Below are 16343 nucleotides of genomic sequence, written 5' to 3' on the forward strand. Positions count from 1 at the left end.
CCTAAAAACTAAGGGTAGATTGTAATAAAAGTTTTTTTTATTAACACGTTTTAAATAAATGAAAAGTAAAGCAGATAACTTCTGATTCTCATACAGGTATGTAATACCGCAGGTGTAGCTATAGAGGGCGCAGAGTCTGTTACAACCGGGTCCAGTGACCACTATGCCACATAAGGGAAGAACAGGGTTTCTTCTAGTGACATAACTGTGTGCATTATCTTTCAGCTTTATTATACCTGTATTGTGACATCACTGCATCTTATAATCATTGCTCAATACCTCTGTACTATGGTGATGCTGTGTTTATCATTGTGCTGTACCATCACTGTGGTCCTTTACCATTAGTTGTGACATCACTATATTTATTGCCTTGTCACAGTTCTGTGACATCACTATGTGTTTTATTCCCGTGGTGACATATCACTGTGTGCAATAACATTTACTTCCCAGCATTTATTTTCTCTACTCTGACATCACTGTGCTTCTGAGCCGTTAGCTGTGACATCATTGTTTATTATTATCCCTCTGCCATTATTCCTACACTGCAATAACACTTCAAAGTGTTTATTCATGCACAGTGACACTGCAGTGTTTTATTCCTAGGCTGTTACTTCACTTTTTTCATGTTTTGGTGTAGTAAATACTGCAGTAATGCAATAGAAAATAATGAAAATTTGACACGCTTGCATATATCTTAGTGCCTGCAGGCTTCTACTGCGTCTTTGTGTTCGTGCATTTGTGCTGTACATTTGTACGTGATCATTTACAGATCTAGCAACGCTAACACGTCACGTTAGGACACTATGGTAATGGCATGTCACCCCTATGATATTTGCATATCGCAGTTAGCCATTCAATGTGAATACCAATGGCAGTGCTAGGCAAATTTTATAGCACACCTTCGCTATTAAAGTAGCAGTCTGGCAGTAGTGACTGACACTGCTATATCTGTATTTAACTTTATTTGGAGGTGCTGATTAACTTTCTGGTTTTGAATTGTACATGTGGGTGTGGTGACTGTCCGTATCTTGGTAGTCTACTCCTCCCTTCTGTCCAAGGCTGTTTTTAATTAGTATAGAATGAAGCTGGTTTCTTTTTACCCTGAGCTCACTTTGCAGATCTAAGCAAAAGATATAGAGATAAGGATCATGATTATTGTGTGACAGTCGTTCCAGCAATAATCACTTCTGTGCTTTTGTAGAGAGTCAGTGGACTGTTATGAGTAGTCTGTGGTCATTACCGCTTTATTAAGTCTGTAGAAAATTGGTTCATGTAGTAATGAAGTAATCTAAGAGATACATGTTTTATATAAATATGATCTTTTGGTGCTACCTAGTGGCCCTTAAGGAAAATGACAGGAATGCTGTTTTGTATGATTAATTTTCTGATCGACAGGGTAGGTTATGTGTGACTGGGAGAGGAAACAGGAAGGAGTAAGTTAGCCTAAGATTTGTGCAAGGTTCGTGGTGCAGAGAGCAGCAAAGGACCTGGTGCAACTGCCAGAGGGAGAAGACCACTGAGAGACTTGGTGTGCTGCTTACAGCTGCCTGAGCAAACCTTGTGCAGGAAGACTTGCTGCAGAAACACAGACTACAGTAATGTCACCACTGCTGGGACCATGATGCAAAGCAACACAATCGAGCAACCCATCATTCAACAGCTTGTCGGATGAGAAGCCGCTGTCGGACTCTGGGAGACTAGTTACTACCAACACAGTACTGGAGATGCCAGTAGACGTAAGTAAGGATGAAACTCAATAAAAACCAAGTGTGTGCACATGAGTATAGAGGGACAGAGAGTAAGCAGGCCTGCTAGAAAGAGACAGAGACTTATAACGCTATACAGTCAATTGAATATTAATTGGCAATTGTACATTACAGGAGGTAAGACAGAGCTGTGCTGAAACTTTGTACCAAACACAGGTTTGATTGTCTTCTGCGGAGAAAGTCCCTGGATGATTCCTTTATCAGATACAGACTGTGCGCGGTAAACCTTTGAGTTTGTACTTTCTGCAGAAGGTAGAGCTCATTGTATGGAGGACAGTATTGTAATGGTGCTTGGCTGGAATCGGCATATGTGACGGGGGCGGAGCTACGCAATGATGCGTACAAGGGGGCAGAGCCAGAACGCCACTGCTGCCGGACTGAGCCGAAGGGAAAAGACCCATCTGCACAAGCGCGTCTAATCGGGCGATTAGACGCTGAAATTAGACGGCACCATGGCAACGGGGACGCTAGCAACGGAGCAGGTAAGTGAATAACTTCTGTATGGCTCATATTTAATGCACGATGTATATTACAAAGTGCATTAATATGGCCATACAGAAGTGTATAACCCCACTTGCTGCCGCGGGACAACCCCTTTAACCATAAATTGTTTAACATGCGAACTAAGTCTTGTGATAATTAGCTTGCATTATCCAGGACTGTAGGATGAAACGTTAAAGTTAGGCAACCTTTACCAACAGTTTACTATCCATTCTTAAGCGTATTTCCATGGCGTTTATTAGTTGTAATAAAAATCTATTTGTTTATATGTCCGGTGTCCGCTTCGTATCCTGAACTCTGTGCCGCCTACCAGCTACTGCAACACTTTTGCATAGGAGTAAGGATCACTCAGTGAATGGATGCGAAGCGCGCTGGACATCACTTCATCCGCCCACTTCCATTCACAGCAAATAGGCAGTCAGTCATAGATACAATGGCCAAATCCTTCAAAATAAACGCCCACTGGAGAAGATGGAGAACCCTGGTTTTCTGATGCTGAAACTACTACATGGCTGCTACTCCAACAATCACAAAGAAGGAAATGCCCAGCACAAAAAGTATTTCGCAAAGTCTTGCAGCTTCATTTTTTACACAATTCCATCTTAAAAACTGGATTTTGCATGATTAAAACACCTAACCCGTTTCAAACGTTCATAACGTCCTTACCCATGGCATATTTTTGGCATAGTAATGCAACACTATTTAACATACATGTAACCAATCAGAGTGTGGATTATTGATGACATCATGCATAAAATTATTAATAAAATAAACAATTAAGAATAGAAAAGTCTTACATGAGAAATAACTACTAACAATCCAACCAGCGGCAATGTACGCTTTAATAATATAACATGAGATCACGTTTCAATTTCATACCACGAGGCGTGAACGTCTGTAAATGCAGCATCCGTGGGATGGCGCTGTATCGGGTACTTCTCAGCATTTTATAAATTCCATGATCATTCAACTAGATATTTTAGAATCATGCAGACATTGAAAGGGTTAGAACACAGAAACAATGTGGTGATCGTAGGCAGTGGCATGAAGCATTTGCAGACGTTCACGCCTCGTGGTATAATTTTGAAACGTGATCTCATGTTATATTATTAAAAGCGTACATTGCCGCTGGTTGGATTGTCAGCAGTTATTTCTCATGTGACACTTTTCTATTTTTAATTGTGTATTTAATGAATAACTTTTTGTGTGATGTCATCACTAAACAATACTCTGATTGGTTACATGATGTCAAATGTTGTTACTATGCGGAAAATATGCTATGTGTAAGGTCGGCCTCACACAGGCGTAATGTTATTGCATGTTGTGCAGGTTTCAATGCGCACAACACACAACGCCAGTAGCCTATTGATTTTGTACTGGGCCATTCAAACCTGCGTTTTTTCATGTGCGGATTTCCTGCGTGAAAAAATCACAGCATGTTCTATCTTGGCGTGTATTATGCAGGTATACGTGCCAAGATAGTGCATGGGGATTGGCAGTATGCAGCAAGTATGCATGTTATTGCGTTCTTGCTGCATGCCCGCACACAAGAGCACACACGGTTGTGTGAACCCGGTCTTAGGGTTCCTTTTCACCAAATGATTTACCATTTAAACAACTGAATGATGTCAGAGTTGGTTTGTTCACTTGTGCAGCTTGTATATTCACAATCACTATACACTACTTTTGGAAGAAAAAACTTTTGATAAAAAGGTGCACGCTATCAATTGGGATGAAATAGCTTTTTTGCAGAATAGATGCGCTCTGCAGCAATTACTGGACACACTGGAAAAAAAAAACTGTTGATAAAGAGATGGACTCTTTCAATTGCAATTAAATAGACTTTGTGCCAAACACATGCACAGCACTTTGTGCAGTGATTTTAATGGCAATTACTATATATTGCATACTACAGTACAATTTGTCCCTCCCTAACAGTCATCTCCTTGCACCTCTCTATTCCTGGCTGAATCGGCTGCTGAAGCTATGATGCATAGTATTATATAATGTCTTATGACCTCACCGCTATACTGACTTCGGATTGGCTGGAAAAGCTGTTTGTAAGGTGTTATGGGCTACCCTGAGGTCATATAATCCTTCTGCCTTTTCCCTTCTGTCGACCTCGCAATCCATGTGGAAACCCCTTGATGCGAGTTGTCACATGGAAACAACCTCGAATCCCTGCGGGGCTGAAGGAAACACCCGGCGCGGCTGTCACAGACGCAGCAGGAGATCACGATGTTCTCCCATCGTTGTCAATAGGGCCGGCCTCATTGAAAGCAATGGGTGATATGGCAAAAAGTAAGGACAAGCTGCGTTTTATTTTTCATTCCACATCGCAGGAGTGAAAACATCGCAAATAAGAATAAAATCATTGAAAATCATTGGTTTCATAATTCTGCGTATTTAGGCCCCCTGTCCACGGGCGTTGCGGTATCCCGTGGCGAATCTCCGCCGCGGGAGCCGTCGCCTGGGAGCAGGACCCGGCAGACAGTTTTCTGCAGGCCAGCCTATCTGACACATAGGCTGATCGTGGAGAATCGGGGCAATTCACAGCATGGTGCGAATTGCCGTCCGCGAGCGGAGAATCGCAAGGATTCTCTGCTCGTGGACAGGGGGCGGCGCTTTCCATAGCAACACTATGAAAAGCTTCAGACGGTGTGATTCGCTAGCGATATCACGCTCGTGGACAGGGGGCCTTACTCTTGTGATTTCATCGCAGGTGTGAAGGCATCCTAAGGCCGCAAACAGCAATGGAGAGTACGCTCACTTCTGTTTTTGAACACTTGGTTGTAACACAAGCATCACATTGCAGGACCTGTAGTCATTTTGGATGGATTTCCAGGTTGTCTTGGTGATGTAAGTGGTGAACGATTTCACCAGGAAATAAGGGCTGTGGAAGAACAGGACTGCGGACGATGGGATACACATATGATGGCAGACTACTGTTGAAACACCCTGTGTAAATGTCTAGGAATATCTCAGGAAATTACAGAATTGTAGTTTTATCGACACAGCTCAATGAAGAAACTCGTGTTATATTCGTGTTCTAGGCTTCTTGGGATTTATGTTTGTAACTTCAGTTTTTGATTGGTAGTCATTACATGTAAAATACAATATGTGAACATGTATACATTTATATAGACATATGTCATATCAATAAGCAGACCTGACGGAAAAAAACTAATGTCATTTTCAGAATCTATAACCCAAAAATACCCCCATAACGTTCTAACATCTCAGTCACCAAAAATTGTGCTCCCCAGTGTATTCATTATTATGGATTTTGGATGTGGACCCAGTGGGCTAACCAACCAGCCTGGCTTTTGAACCGGAACAGGTGACTGGCAGCTGACCCCAGCGGAAGGAATACCTACAGATGGGTAACTGGCCCTAAGATAAGCAGGAAGATGGAAGGGGCCTTGCCTACAAGCAGAGTAATCGCCCCGATAAGGGTGTCCCTGCGCTGGAACCTTGGGACTGACTAGCCCTAACAGAAAACAAGGATGAAGTACTAAAACACAGAAACAAAGACACTGTACAGAACTAACTTACTACACAGATGAGAATGAAGCACGGATAGAAAGGAAATGGACACGCATACAGATACAGAGCACAAGGCAAAGGCACAAATGGGATAAGCAGATAAAGATCAAAATAGACTTGAACAGTTAAGGGACAGAAGACCTAGCAGTGGAGTGACCAGAAGAAACCACAACAAGGAAGTGCATCAGCTCAGCCTAAATAGGGAAGTGATTGCCCATTAATCCCACAGCTGAGCTGAGAGCCAGAGGACTGGTTAACCCTCTCAGTGCTGGATCAAAACAAACAGATAGGGTTCATATGCACAGAAATAGCAGAATGATGCTTGCGGCTGCCCGGAACTGCAAGAGGGTGGCAGACATGAGCAGCAGACCTTACAATCATTCAGTTTAAATGCAGCCAACGACCAAACAACGAGCAATAAATCATCCCGTTTTCATTCGATGCAGAACTAAAAATCATCATTGGCTTGTCCGCTTATCATTCAGTTTAAATAGCGCTCATTCAGTCGTTCTCATTCACTAACACAAATCAATGATTTCTCATATGAATGAGCCAATGATGTATCTGCCTGTATAAACAGGCTGCACGAGCGAATGAGCGAATTCTGACATCATTCACTGATTTGAACGATAATTATCGTTTCGTGAAACGTATTCGTTTCGTGTAAATGGACCTTAAATCATTAATACTATCCTATTAAGGAAGGATGACATTATAGTAATCTTTCTGGAAAGATAACATGAACACTGTCTTAAGACTTTTACATGAGATGGGTATCTTGAGTATGATTACAAAGAACAGCATCCTAAATCTTTTACTTTCCACAGATCCTTATCTCCCTCAGGAGAAAACAGCAGTAATTATTGTGGAGCCTTATGAGGGGTTCCTATGGCAAAACGTTATGGCATACTGATAGCATAGATACAAGTCTGATCTATTCTGACACAATCAAAGGAAGAGATGTGATTATATGGTTCTTCAATTTAGAGGGTTTTTGCAGTTTTGAATAAATGAAGTATATTAAAGTATATATTTATATAAACTTTGTATTTGGATTTATCGCAATTTTTACAATAGGTTTGCTGTCAGTGGACAGCAATTCCTGTGCTATTTCGCCCAGGAAAATGATGGTAGGAATTAGTGATGAGTGAGCATACTCGCTAAGGACAATTGCTCGATCGAGCATTGCCCTTAGCGAGTACCTGCCCGCTCGGGAGCAAAGATTCAGCTGCTGGCGGTGGGCAGGGAGCTGCGGGGGAGAGCGTGGAGGAACGGAGGGGAGATCTCTCTCTCTCTCTCTCTCCCCCCCCCCCCCCCGCTCCCCCCTGCTCACTGCCACAACTCACCTGTCACCCGCGCCGGCAGCCTAACCTTTTCTCCCGAGCGGGTAGATACTCGCTAAGGACAATGCTCGATCGAGCAATTGTCCTTAGCGAGTATGCTCGCTCATCTCTAGTAGGAATACTGGAAGCTGGGCGGACCCCATTATAGTCAATGAGTTTGGGTCCGGTATATGTCTGATCCAGTGATTTTAGTATTTTCATTATCCGGCTCTGAGGACAGAAACAAACAGCAGAAACAGCCCACAATGGGTCTGTAATTAAGGTCTGTAATTAAGAATGCTCTATTCACTGACAACAAGTAGAGCAAAAGTAGAGAAATTAATTATACTGTATGAAAGAATGTTACAAAACTTTATATTGTACAATAATGGTTCACAGCAAAGCTGAGAACTACAGAAACATGTGTTGGTGTAAGTAGCTGAAGTGTGTCAGCAGCTGAGCCATGCTTCTTATTTTGCTGGGACTTCCTGCACTGAGAGGGTGATAAAGTATTGCTTCTTTCACAGTCTGGGTAGAAAACTGCTTCTGTAGCTAATACAGTGACCATATGGTATTAAAATACTAACAAAATAAAAAGAAAACATGATTTTTGATTATTATGTATGGTGAATGGTTTTTACGCAGTGTGTACTAATCATTAGAGTAGTTTCCATACGCATCATGAGAATCGCTGATGAGGAAAGAAAGCCTGACATAGGGCACACAAGAGGAAATAAGTGGGTGCTAAGTGTTTTCTAAGGGTCAAATGGTGCGACTAACATAAAATTGTGAGCTGCACTCCTGGTGACTGGAGACTAGCATAATTCATCATCAACCGCTAAGTTGTTCAGTGAAAGCAATATAAAGCTATTTTAGGATAATTGAAAAAGCAGTGCTAGTTGTGGGCTTCTGCGAAATGTCCAAGGGATCTGAACTTAGCAGCAGGTCTGTAGCGCTGACCAAGAAAAATAGACAGTGGAGCCAGTGCTTGTTTTAAAGCACTTTTTCAGCTACTGTACATTCACATTGTGTCCCAGGTGAGAGCTTAGATGCTCACAGCCTGTGGAGATATATTTTAGTGTTTCTGGACAATCTGATATCACCGGATAATATAAATATGGAATTTATAGCTGCTTAATGATAACTGTGGAACTCTATAAAGACTACTGGATATTCAGAGCCATACCGGAGCTTTAAAATATACTTGGACTATCACCAACTATACTAATGAATAACAGAAGGGCTCCATTTGTCTGCGCTATGGAATACATAGCATGCATACATGTATTAAAACTCCATTATGTACAAACTAGACAAAATTAGCTGCTTATTCAGGATGTATTCACACACCATCTGGAAATCCCAGAGTGTCTATCAGCTATATCCTCCTCCTGCTCTCTAAAACTAAGCATGGACAAAACTGAATTCATCATCTTTTTCCCATTACACTCAACCCCCCCCCTCCACCCCATCCACTAGAGCTATCAATCACAGTCAATGGCTCTATACTTTCTCCAGTCTTACAAGTTTGCTGCCTTTGGGTAACCTTTGATTCTGCCCTGTCCTTCAAACTACACATCCAAGCCTTTGCCATCTCCTGTTGCCTGCAGCTGAGAAATATCTCCTGAATCCGCTCATTCCTTAACTTCAAGACAACAAAAATTCTAGTGTATGCCCTCATTTGTTGCCTAGACTAGTGCAACATCTTCTTCTTTGGACTCCCATCCAACACTCAACTGTGCTGCCCAGCTGTCCCAGCACTCCCCCAGTACTCCTCTGCCTCTTCCCTCTGCAAATTCCTTCACTGGTTACTCGTTGCTCAGCGAATTGAGTTCAAAATATTCTCAATGACATACAAGGCTGTCCACGGCCTGTCTCCTCCATACATCTGTGGCCTAATCTTCTGCTACCTCCTCCCACCTAATCTACAGTCCTTGCAAGACTTCCTTCTATGCTCTATTCTTGTCGTCACCTTACACAACTGTCTGCAAGATTTCTCCTGTGCATGCCCCATACTCTCTGCTTGTCCAAACCTTTATACAGGTCTTTAGAACAATGATTAGGAATTGAAAGCCAAGCCAGAATCCATACAAACAGCTGTTTTGGCATGTTTGCCCCTCATCAGTTTGCAGTAGGCTTGGATAGTGAGAGGCTTGTGACATCATTGTTCTAAAGACCTGTATAAGAGGTCGGGCATTGATGTACATGAATGCTGCCATCCAACAGGTGGCGCTGCAGAGGTATTCATTCATCTTCCTTATTTGCATATTTCCCAAAGAAGCAGGAATAGCCTTATAAGTCTCCTGACTACCCTCCTAGGTGCTCTCCTTAAAGAGTGATGATACCCTTCCCGACTAAAGGAGTTTTGATCACCATAGAGAAAAGTAGAAGGGTATACTCTAGCACTTGAATAAAATCTTCAACTTTATTAGTATGTACATATTAATAAAATCACAGAAAAGCGCAATCTTAGCAGAACCTCTTATGTGCTTCAGTTTAAAGAAGCCTTACTAATAGCATGTATAACATAGTATACTGTGCGGATCTATAGAAGGATGTGATGTGTACAAAAAGACACTCCTCTCATTGATTATAAAAATGTCAAAAAAGAATAAAAACATTATTAGCACAAAGAGAAGAAATATAAAGGATTATGACACTATATAATGAGATTATATTGATGTATAAGCATAAGATCTGTACATTGATTTAAACTGAGAGGAAATCTAGTGGAAAGCTGCAAAATCCAATAAGCTTCACGAGACAGCAGCTTATTAAACAAGTCGGCTCCTTGGGTAAGACAAGAAACTCCTTTGATGCCAGAACTGACGAGAAGCTCCACTCACTGCTTGGAGCAGGGTGCTACCAGAAGTAGGTCTTCAATATAATTTCATGTGCATTTTGTGTAGCACAGGGTCACCCAGGAGTGAAATGTCCAAAAAAGACGTATTATGATGTTGCAATGTGAATGATAGGTTATCAGTATTAGAATTAATATACTATAAAAAGTTGTGTACATTAATGGATGAATCTTGACATATTAGAAGGTCATCTATATACCTCCCATACGACCATGTTTTGTCAATCGGTACTTGTTATAGTGGGCTAATCCTCAGCTTGTAGAAATGGGTTTTTAGAGCAACAATTTGGACAATTTCCTGTTGTTAAAAGGGTCCTTTGACAATACGCTGATCAGAAGGTTTCCTCTACTGGGACTCCCAGCGATCAGCAGTAATCTCTTGGGAAATCTGGCAGTAGCAGTTCAATTTTCCTGCAACACCAGTACACAATATCCATTTAAATCAATTGGTTGTCTGTATAATGTAGGACAGGAAAGAGCTAGAGATGTTTTTTGCAACCGTTCTCCACTCTGCTAAGAGTTCAGGATTCTAGACTCCTCACTATTAACCCAGAATTCATTAATATATGGTATATGAAAATCGGCTTTCTAAACTAGACCACATACAGTATTTAATCTTGTGTGTATAGCTACTTTAAAGCTAGGACTTTTAAGCTATATTTTTGAATGCTTGGTCTGTTTTTTAAAGAGTAACTGCACTTTTAACTAATTTTCAACATGTTATAGAGACGTGTCAAAAGTAGTGATCGGTGCGAGTCCCGTTGCATGTCAAAAGTTAGTTGAAAGTGGAGCTACTCTTTAAGTTGCAAGAATATAAATACCCTGCAACATTATTTTCCAAGGGATCACATAGTGATATTGCTATAAGGAGTGCAGACATACAGTACCAATCACACTATAGCACATTGTACATTTTTACAAATTTTGTATTGGGGCCCATGAGCTTCACATTACACCTTTTGGAAAACATATTGTGAATGTGCCGATTTGGGCAGCCATAATGATTCTTTGGCAACAATAAGGTGTGAAGTCAACAGGTCCTTGAGGGGCTATATATTATAGGGCAGCTGACATGGATTGATACTGCTCACTACAATGATTGTCACTGACATGATTTCATACGAGTGTACCGGTAAAACAGGTAGTGACCTACTGAATTTACTTCATTAGAAATGCAGCATAAAACGTTTCCTGCCATTGTGTACACCATCTGCAAAGCTCATTAAATGTCATGTTTGTCTCATATTTCTGCTCCAGAAAAAAACCTTCTATTTCATGTAAAAAGATACTATGCAGAATAAGTATTTTTTTAGTGACTGCGTGCAGGCCTGCTGCTTATGCTGGGTGTATATTTTATGTCCACCATGATGACTTTTCAAAATAACTTGGAATTTGTCTACAGAACATATGGAATGATCCTCTAAAGTATCACATAACAAATTCTTCAATTCGTGCTGAGGAGTAACACATTTGTAAGCCAGAATGTATACTCAGGAACTTTTCTGGTCACTGTAGTAGCGAGGGAAGCAATCTGACCTGCATGCTTCTCTTCATATTTAAAGTACACTGTTAACTTTGCGCAGGGCACAAATACAGCACCCCTCGTGGACATCACCAACATGTCAGACCAAGATGTAATTAATGTACTCTAAGGACCAATGTATACATATTAGATCACCAAAACGTGAGGACCAGTAAATAGGGCAAATAACAATAACAGAAATACAGAGATAGATAAACTATCCCTAACCAACTTTGGTGCGGTAGACCTTGCATAGATGTAGAGAGTAGAGGAAGACCCACATCAGGAACCTAGGAGGCCTAATCTATCCCTAGATGGAGGATAGGAAAGATGTTTAATGCAGATGGAAAGAGCAATGTATATAATACAGTATTTGGTAAAAGTGAATAAGCCCAACACAGAATAAATAGCACAGGTATTTAGCTGAGAAGACACCGCTGCCTCACCAAATAGCTCAGCAGGACAATAACCGGCGCCCAGGTAGAGGTGGGCCCAGAATAAATACACTTCCATTATGGTTGATTGGTTGACTAGGGGAAACATCTTCCTGTTGGCCAATTAGTCCTTACACCATGGGCGATGTAGTAGCAGGGTTGTGAAGAAGGGCACATTATACACTGAGCTTATGAGAGTTTTCCAATAAGCAATACCTCAAAGGCCTTTTGCAGTGACAAAAAGAAGACACTCATCGGCATCCAGCAGTGAATGACAGGGGGCATATGTCGAAGGAGTGGTCACGTGGGCAGGGGCTGACGTCATTCTGGCTCCACTTCACTTGCCGCAATATACACTTGCTACATATAGGCATTTTTTACGTTATAGGTTACTGAGTAGCAACCAACATTGATGCAAGTGGTGGCCTATTCCACTAAGACTCGACTTAGTACACTATTCTTACATTTTCAAAAGGGCAACTGCTCTACATTTCCTTTGTTCTAGTTTTGCTACATCTCCCTCATGCCACCTATTATTCTTTACAACCATTATACTTCTATACTTCCACACTGAGTAGACACAGCAATAGCTATTTCATCTATTAGTTTTTTAACAGAGCCAGACGTGTATACAGATTGGTGCATGCTAGACTTAAGTCACATCACATTTGTTGTTAATGATCAGCAGGACTCTTTGAAACATTGAATGTATGTATAAACAGCGTATGCAACTGTTTGCATGTATGCCATATGTATACAATTTTATTGTATAATGCAGTCTGTAATACCTTTCAATACAGACAGAAAACACTTTTGGCATATGTTTACCCGCTAAAGTTCATTATCGTGGCCCTACAAATATTGGTGAAATGCACTTAATGGTGGCCTCTCCTAGCCAAGAGGCAGATGCCACATGTTTAAGTCAAACAATTTCTTGCCATCAGTTTGATGTAAATGACGATTCTTTGCAAAAATAAATGATTTAAAACATGAATCATCATCTTAAAGGGGTTATACCAGTTAGGGGCCTCGTGTGGCGCAGAGTGTTGAGGCAGCAGTATGCAGTCCTCGCTCCTGAAGGTTGCAAGTTCAATCCATGGTTTCAGGTAGCTGGCTCAAGGTTGACTCAGCTTTCCATGCTTTCGAGGTCGGTAAAAATGAGTACCCAGCTTTATTTATTACCCCAGGGGGTAATAAATAAATTACCTGAAAGTGCCGCTATACAAATAACAAGTCCCTTTCCTTTATCACCCACACCCCGCCAATCTCAAGAAGTTGCTTCTTCCTCTGCAGAATGAACGGAGCACGCGTCAAGCATGTGTCAGCACTCCATTAATTTCAGTGGGGCTGATGGAAATACTCGGCTATCTCTGGCAGTCTTATACCATTCAGTCCCCTCCTCACTGTGGGGAGTGGAGTAACCTAGCAGTGAGGAGGATGAGGCACATGGGACCCACGTTCTTGGAATTGTTTGAGGTCTCAGTAGTAAGATCCCCACCAATCAGCAAGTTATCACCTGTGGATAGAGGATAACTTGTGATTCTGGTTCAACTCTTTAAGGTTCTGTAGTATAAAAAAGAGGCAGAAAGAGACAGCAAATGCAGCTGAAATAAATAAACCTGCCCAAAGGTATCAGAGTACAGGTAAAGGTAGCTAGTCATGAATGACCATTCCATCTGGACAAGCCTGTCAGAGTTGAGAGCCACTGTAGTTTTCTGGTGATAGATGCTGATCACTGAAGGTTTCAACAGCCAAATCAGAGGTGATCAGCTTATTGCCAGGGCTTATTTTAGAGGAGAGGTTGTTCAGTCTATTATTTTATGTTGACGGCTACAGACGTTGACCAACTTAATACATTCCAATAGATTATTTGTGTATAAATTGGAAAAATTGTCCCTAGTAGAGTGCGATTGTGGGAACTGGGAACTGAAGTCATGGACAGACATAGCATAAGGACTGACAAACAATCAAAACACTCACCTTGCATACCTGCAGACATAACAGATGGAATTGCTATAAAGTACGAGGCATTAGTTCATGGATTGGCCAAGTCACTTAAGCCCACAAGCCACTCCAAGGCTCCTCATTGTCTTGCGGGTCCCTACTCTAACATCCACCAGAGCCCTGCCTGTAAGCAGGGCGATCACCCTGATAAGGGTGGCCCTGCATTGGAACTTAAGGGCCTCACAAGCCTAGAAATGATACATGATCCAGCAGGACAGGACACAGTTCACACCAACACACTGGGGCTAGCATGCAACACAGAACACCATAACAGTAAACATGCCTGTTCACACCTAATGTCTGGCCACCTGCACAGACACTGAACACGACACTGTTCACACCTATAGACTGAACACATAACAAATATGCAGGAAAACCAAACCCTAGAGTGAAGGAATACCAGCTTCCTCTAGCAGAGGGACTGGTATATATATGCAGCAGACCAGTGGGGATTGGTTGGCGGTAGGAACTCGACACCCACCCAGCTCAGTTAACCCTCACTTACGAAGCTGTGCTCATGGAAACCTGTAGAACCACAGGTCCCAGAAGAACACACCTAATAGTGATTTGCTCCAGATCATCATTAAATTGGATTGTCTACTGTCTCAGAACCTAAACCTAGTATCTTCTAATATCCAGATGGGCCACCCTAAACCCTAACTACATTGTTTTATTCAGTTAAATGTAATAATGAAATATTGATGTAAGATCATCAACTTCTACTCTGCATAATTTCATCCACTATACATTAGAGATTAGATTTTAATGCAGTTATCTGATCATATTGAAAATTTTAGATGAGTAGATAGTAGTAGTATTTTGCATTTGGCTATCATTATGCTTCAGATAATCAGTTTTGATCATTTGGCTCTGGTAATACTGTAGATGTATTAAGAATCATTTCTTTCTAATGATATTAACAACCCTTGTCTATGGTATTTCTAATGAGTTGTAAGTAGTAATTTCCAATCTTGTTTTCTCATCATTTAGTACCTGGCTGTCATTAGTGAATAGCTTTATACTCAGCGAACCACAGTCATAGTGCAAACATAAAAGAGATCCCGATTGTATTTTGTTTGACATGCTCAGATTGCATAAGTTGTCAATCACTGGCAAGCCTTTGAAGCACAAGAGATCAAAGGAAACTCATATTAAAATCATGATTCAATGGGATCACAAGCTGTAACAGACATAAGCCGAGAATGATTCATTATTTATGCTGAATTACGACTGGCTCTTACGTATCACCATCAAATGTAGCACTCTTAGTTACTGTATAGGGAAAGTGCATTGTGCAGCTTGTCTACACATCAATGATAAATTCCCAGACAATTAAAGTAACACAAGCAAATAATAGGACATTCTTAACTGTTTGCCTTTGGGGAATAAATTAGAGAATAATATTTCTACCTGAAATACAGAGCTGTCTTCTTCCAGTTCCAAACTGGCTAATTGACAGGGTTCCTGGGCAGTAGACCGCCAAAGATCAACTATTGAAAACCTATCATTAAAGGGGTTATACCAGAATCTAAAATTATCCCATATCCTATACCCATAAAGTGCTTGGGTATTTTTGTCAGTCCCATTGAACTGAATAGAGCACCAAATAATCATGCTTGGCCAGCACTCCATTCAGTGTGACGTCCCTGTGGGGGGTGAAGCAAACCTGCAGTGACAAAAAGAGGGGGACACAGGATCCTCATTCTCAGAATCAGTGGACGTCTTATCGGTAAGACTCCCATTGATCAACAAGTTATTGCCTATCCTGTGATTATAGTTTAACTTGCAATTCTGGTAAAGCTCCTTTAAGATAAGTCATCAGTAGTTCCAAGGTTGACATCTCCCTTTAGGTTTATGCTCTTTTTATAGCTAAACTTGGGATTAAATTTATTGATAAGCATGTTTACATGTCAAAGTTAGCATTGCCGTCATGTAATTTATATGATTTAATGTTAAATATTTGTATTTCAAATATCCTATACCAAGTTCATTGAGAACTATCATACCAATTATTGCCAACTGGTCCACAATAATCCTTTTTTACTTTTATAACCTGTCAAAGACAGGTTAAAATGTTAAGGTAGAGATCTGAACTCTGTAAGCTTCAATACTGCTGAGGGCGAGGGGCCCCCATTACATATTCTCGGCCAGAGAAGAGGATGAGTGTGGGCCGTCCCTGGACAAGCAGGTGAATGGGACTCAATCACTTTGAATGGGATCATTGGAAACAGAAGTATGAGCATGTTTGTGTGTTCCCAACAGCTCAACTGAGCCCGATTGTCCCAACTTTTACTACGCGGGGAAAGAGTGATCAGAATATCTGTGTCAATGAAGGGCAGTAGAGGAAGATAGCTGTCTAGACTGTCTGGAAGGCAGCATATATTCCAT

The 16343-nt window shown here is 41.2% G+C and overlaps 1 protein-coding gene across 2 annotated transcripts in view; it reads right to left on the reverse strand.

Moving 5' to 3' along the window:
* PALLD (palladin, cytoskeletal associated protein) overlaps nucleotides 1-16343 on the reverse strand; it is a 290555-nt gene that overhangs the window by 171850 nt on the left and 102362 nt on the right. The window lies entirely within an intron of this gene.

Source organism: Eleutherodactylus coqui, chromosome 7 (assembly GCF_035609145.1).
Source record: "Eleutherodactylus coqui strain aEleCoq1 chromosome 7, aEleCoq1.hap1, whole genome shotgun sequence".
In the NCBI taxonomy this organism is placed as follows: Eukaryota; Metazoa; Chordata; class Amphibia; order Anura; family Eleutherodactylidae; genus Eleutherodactylus; species Eleutherodactylus coqui.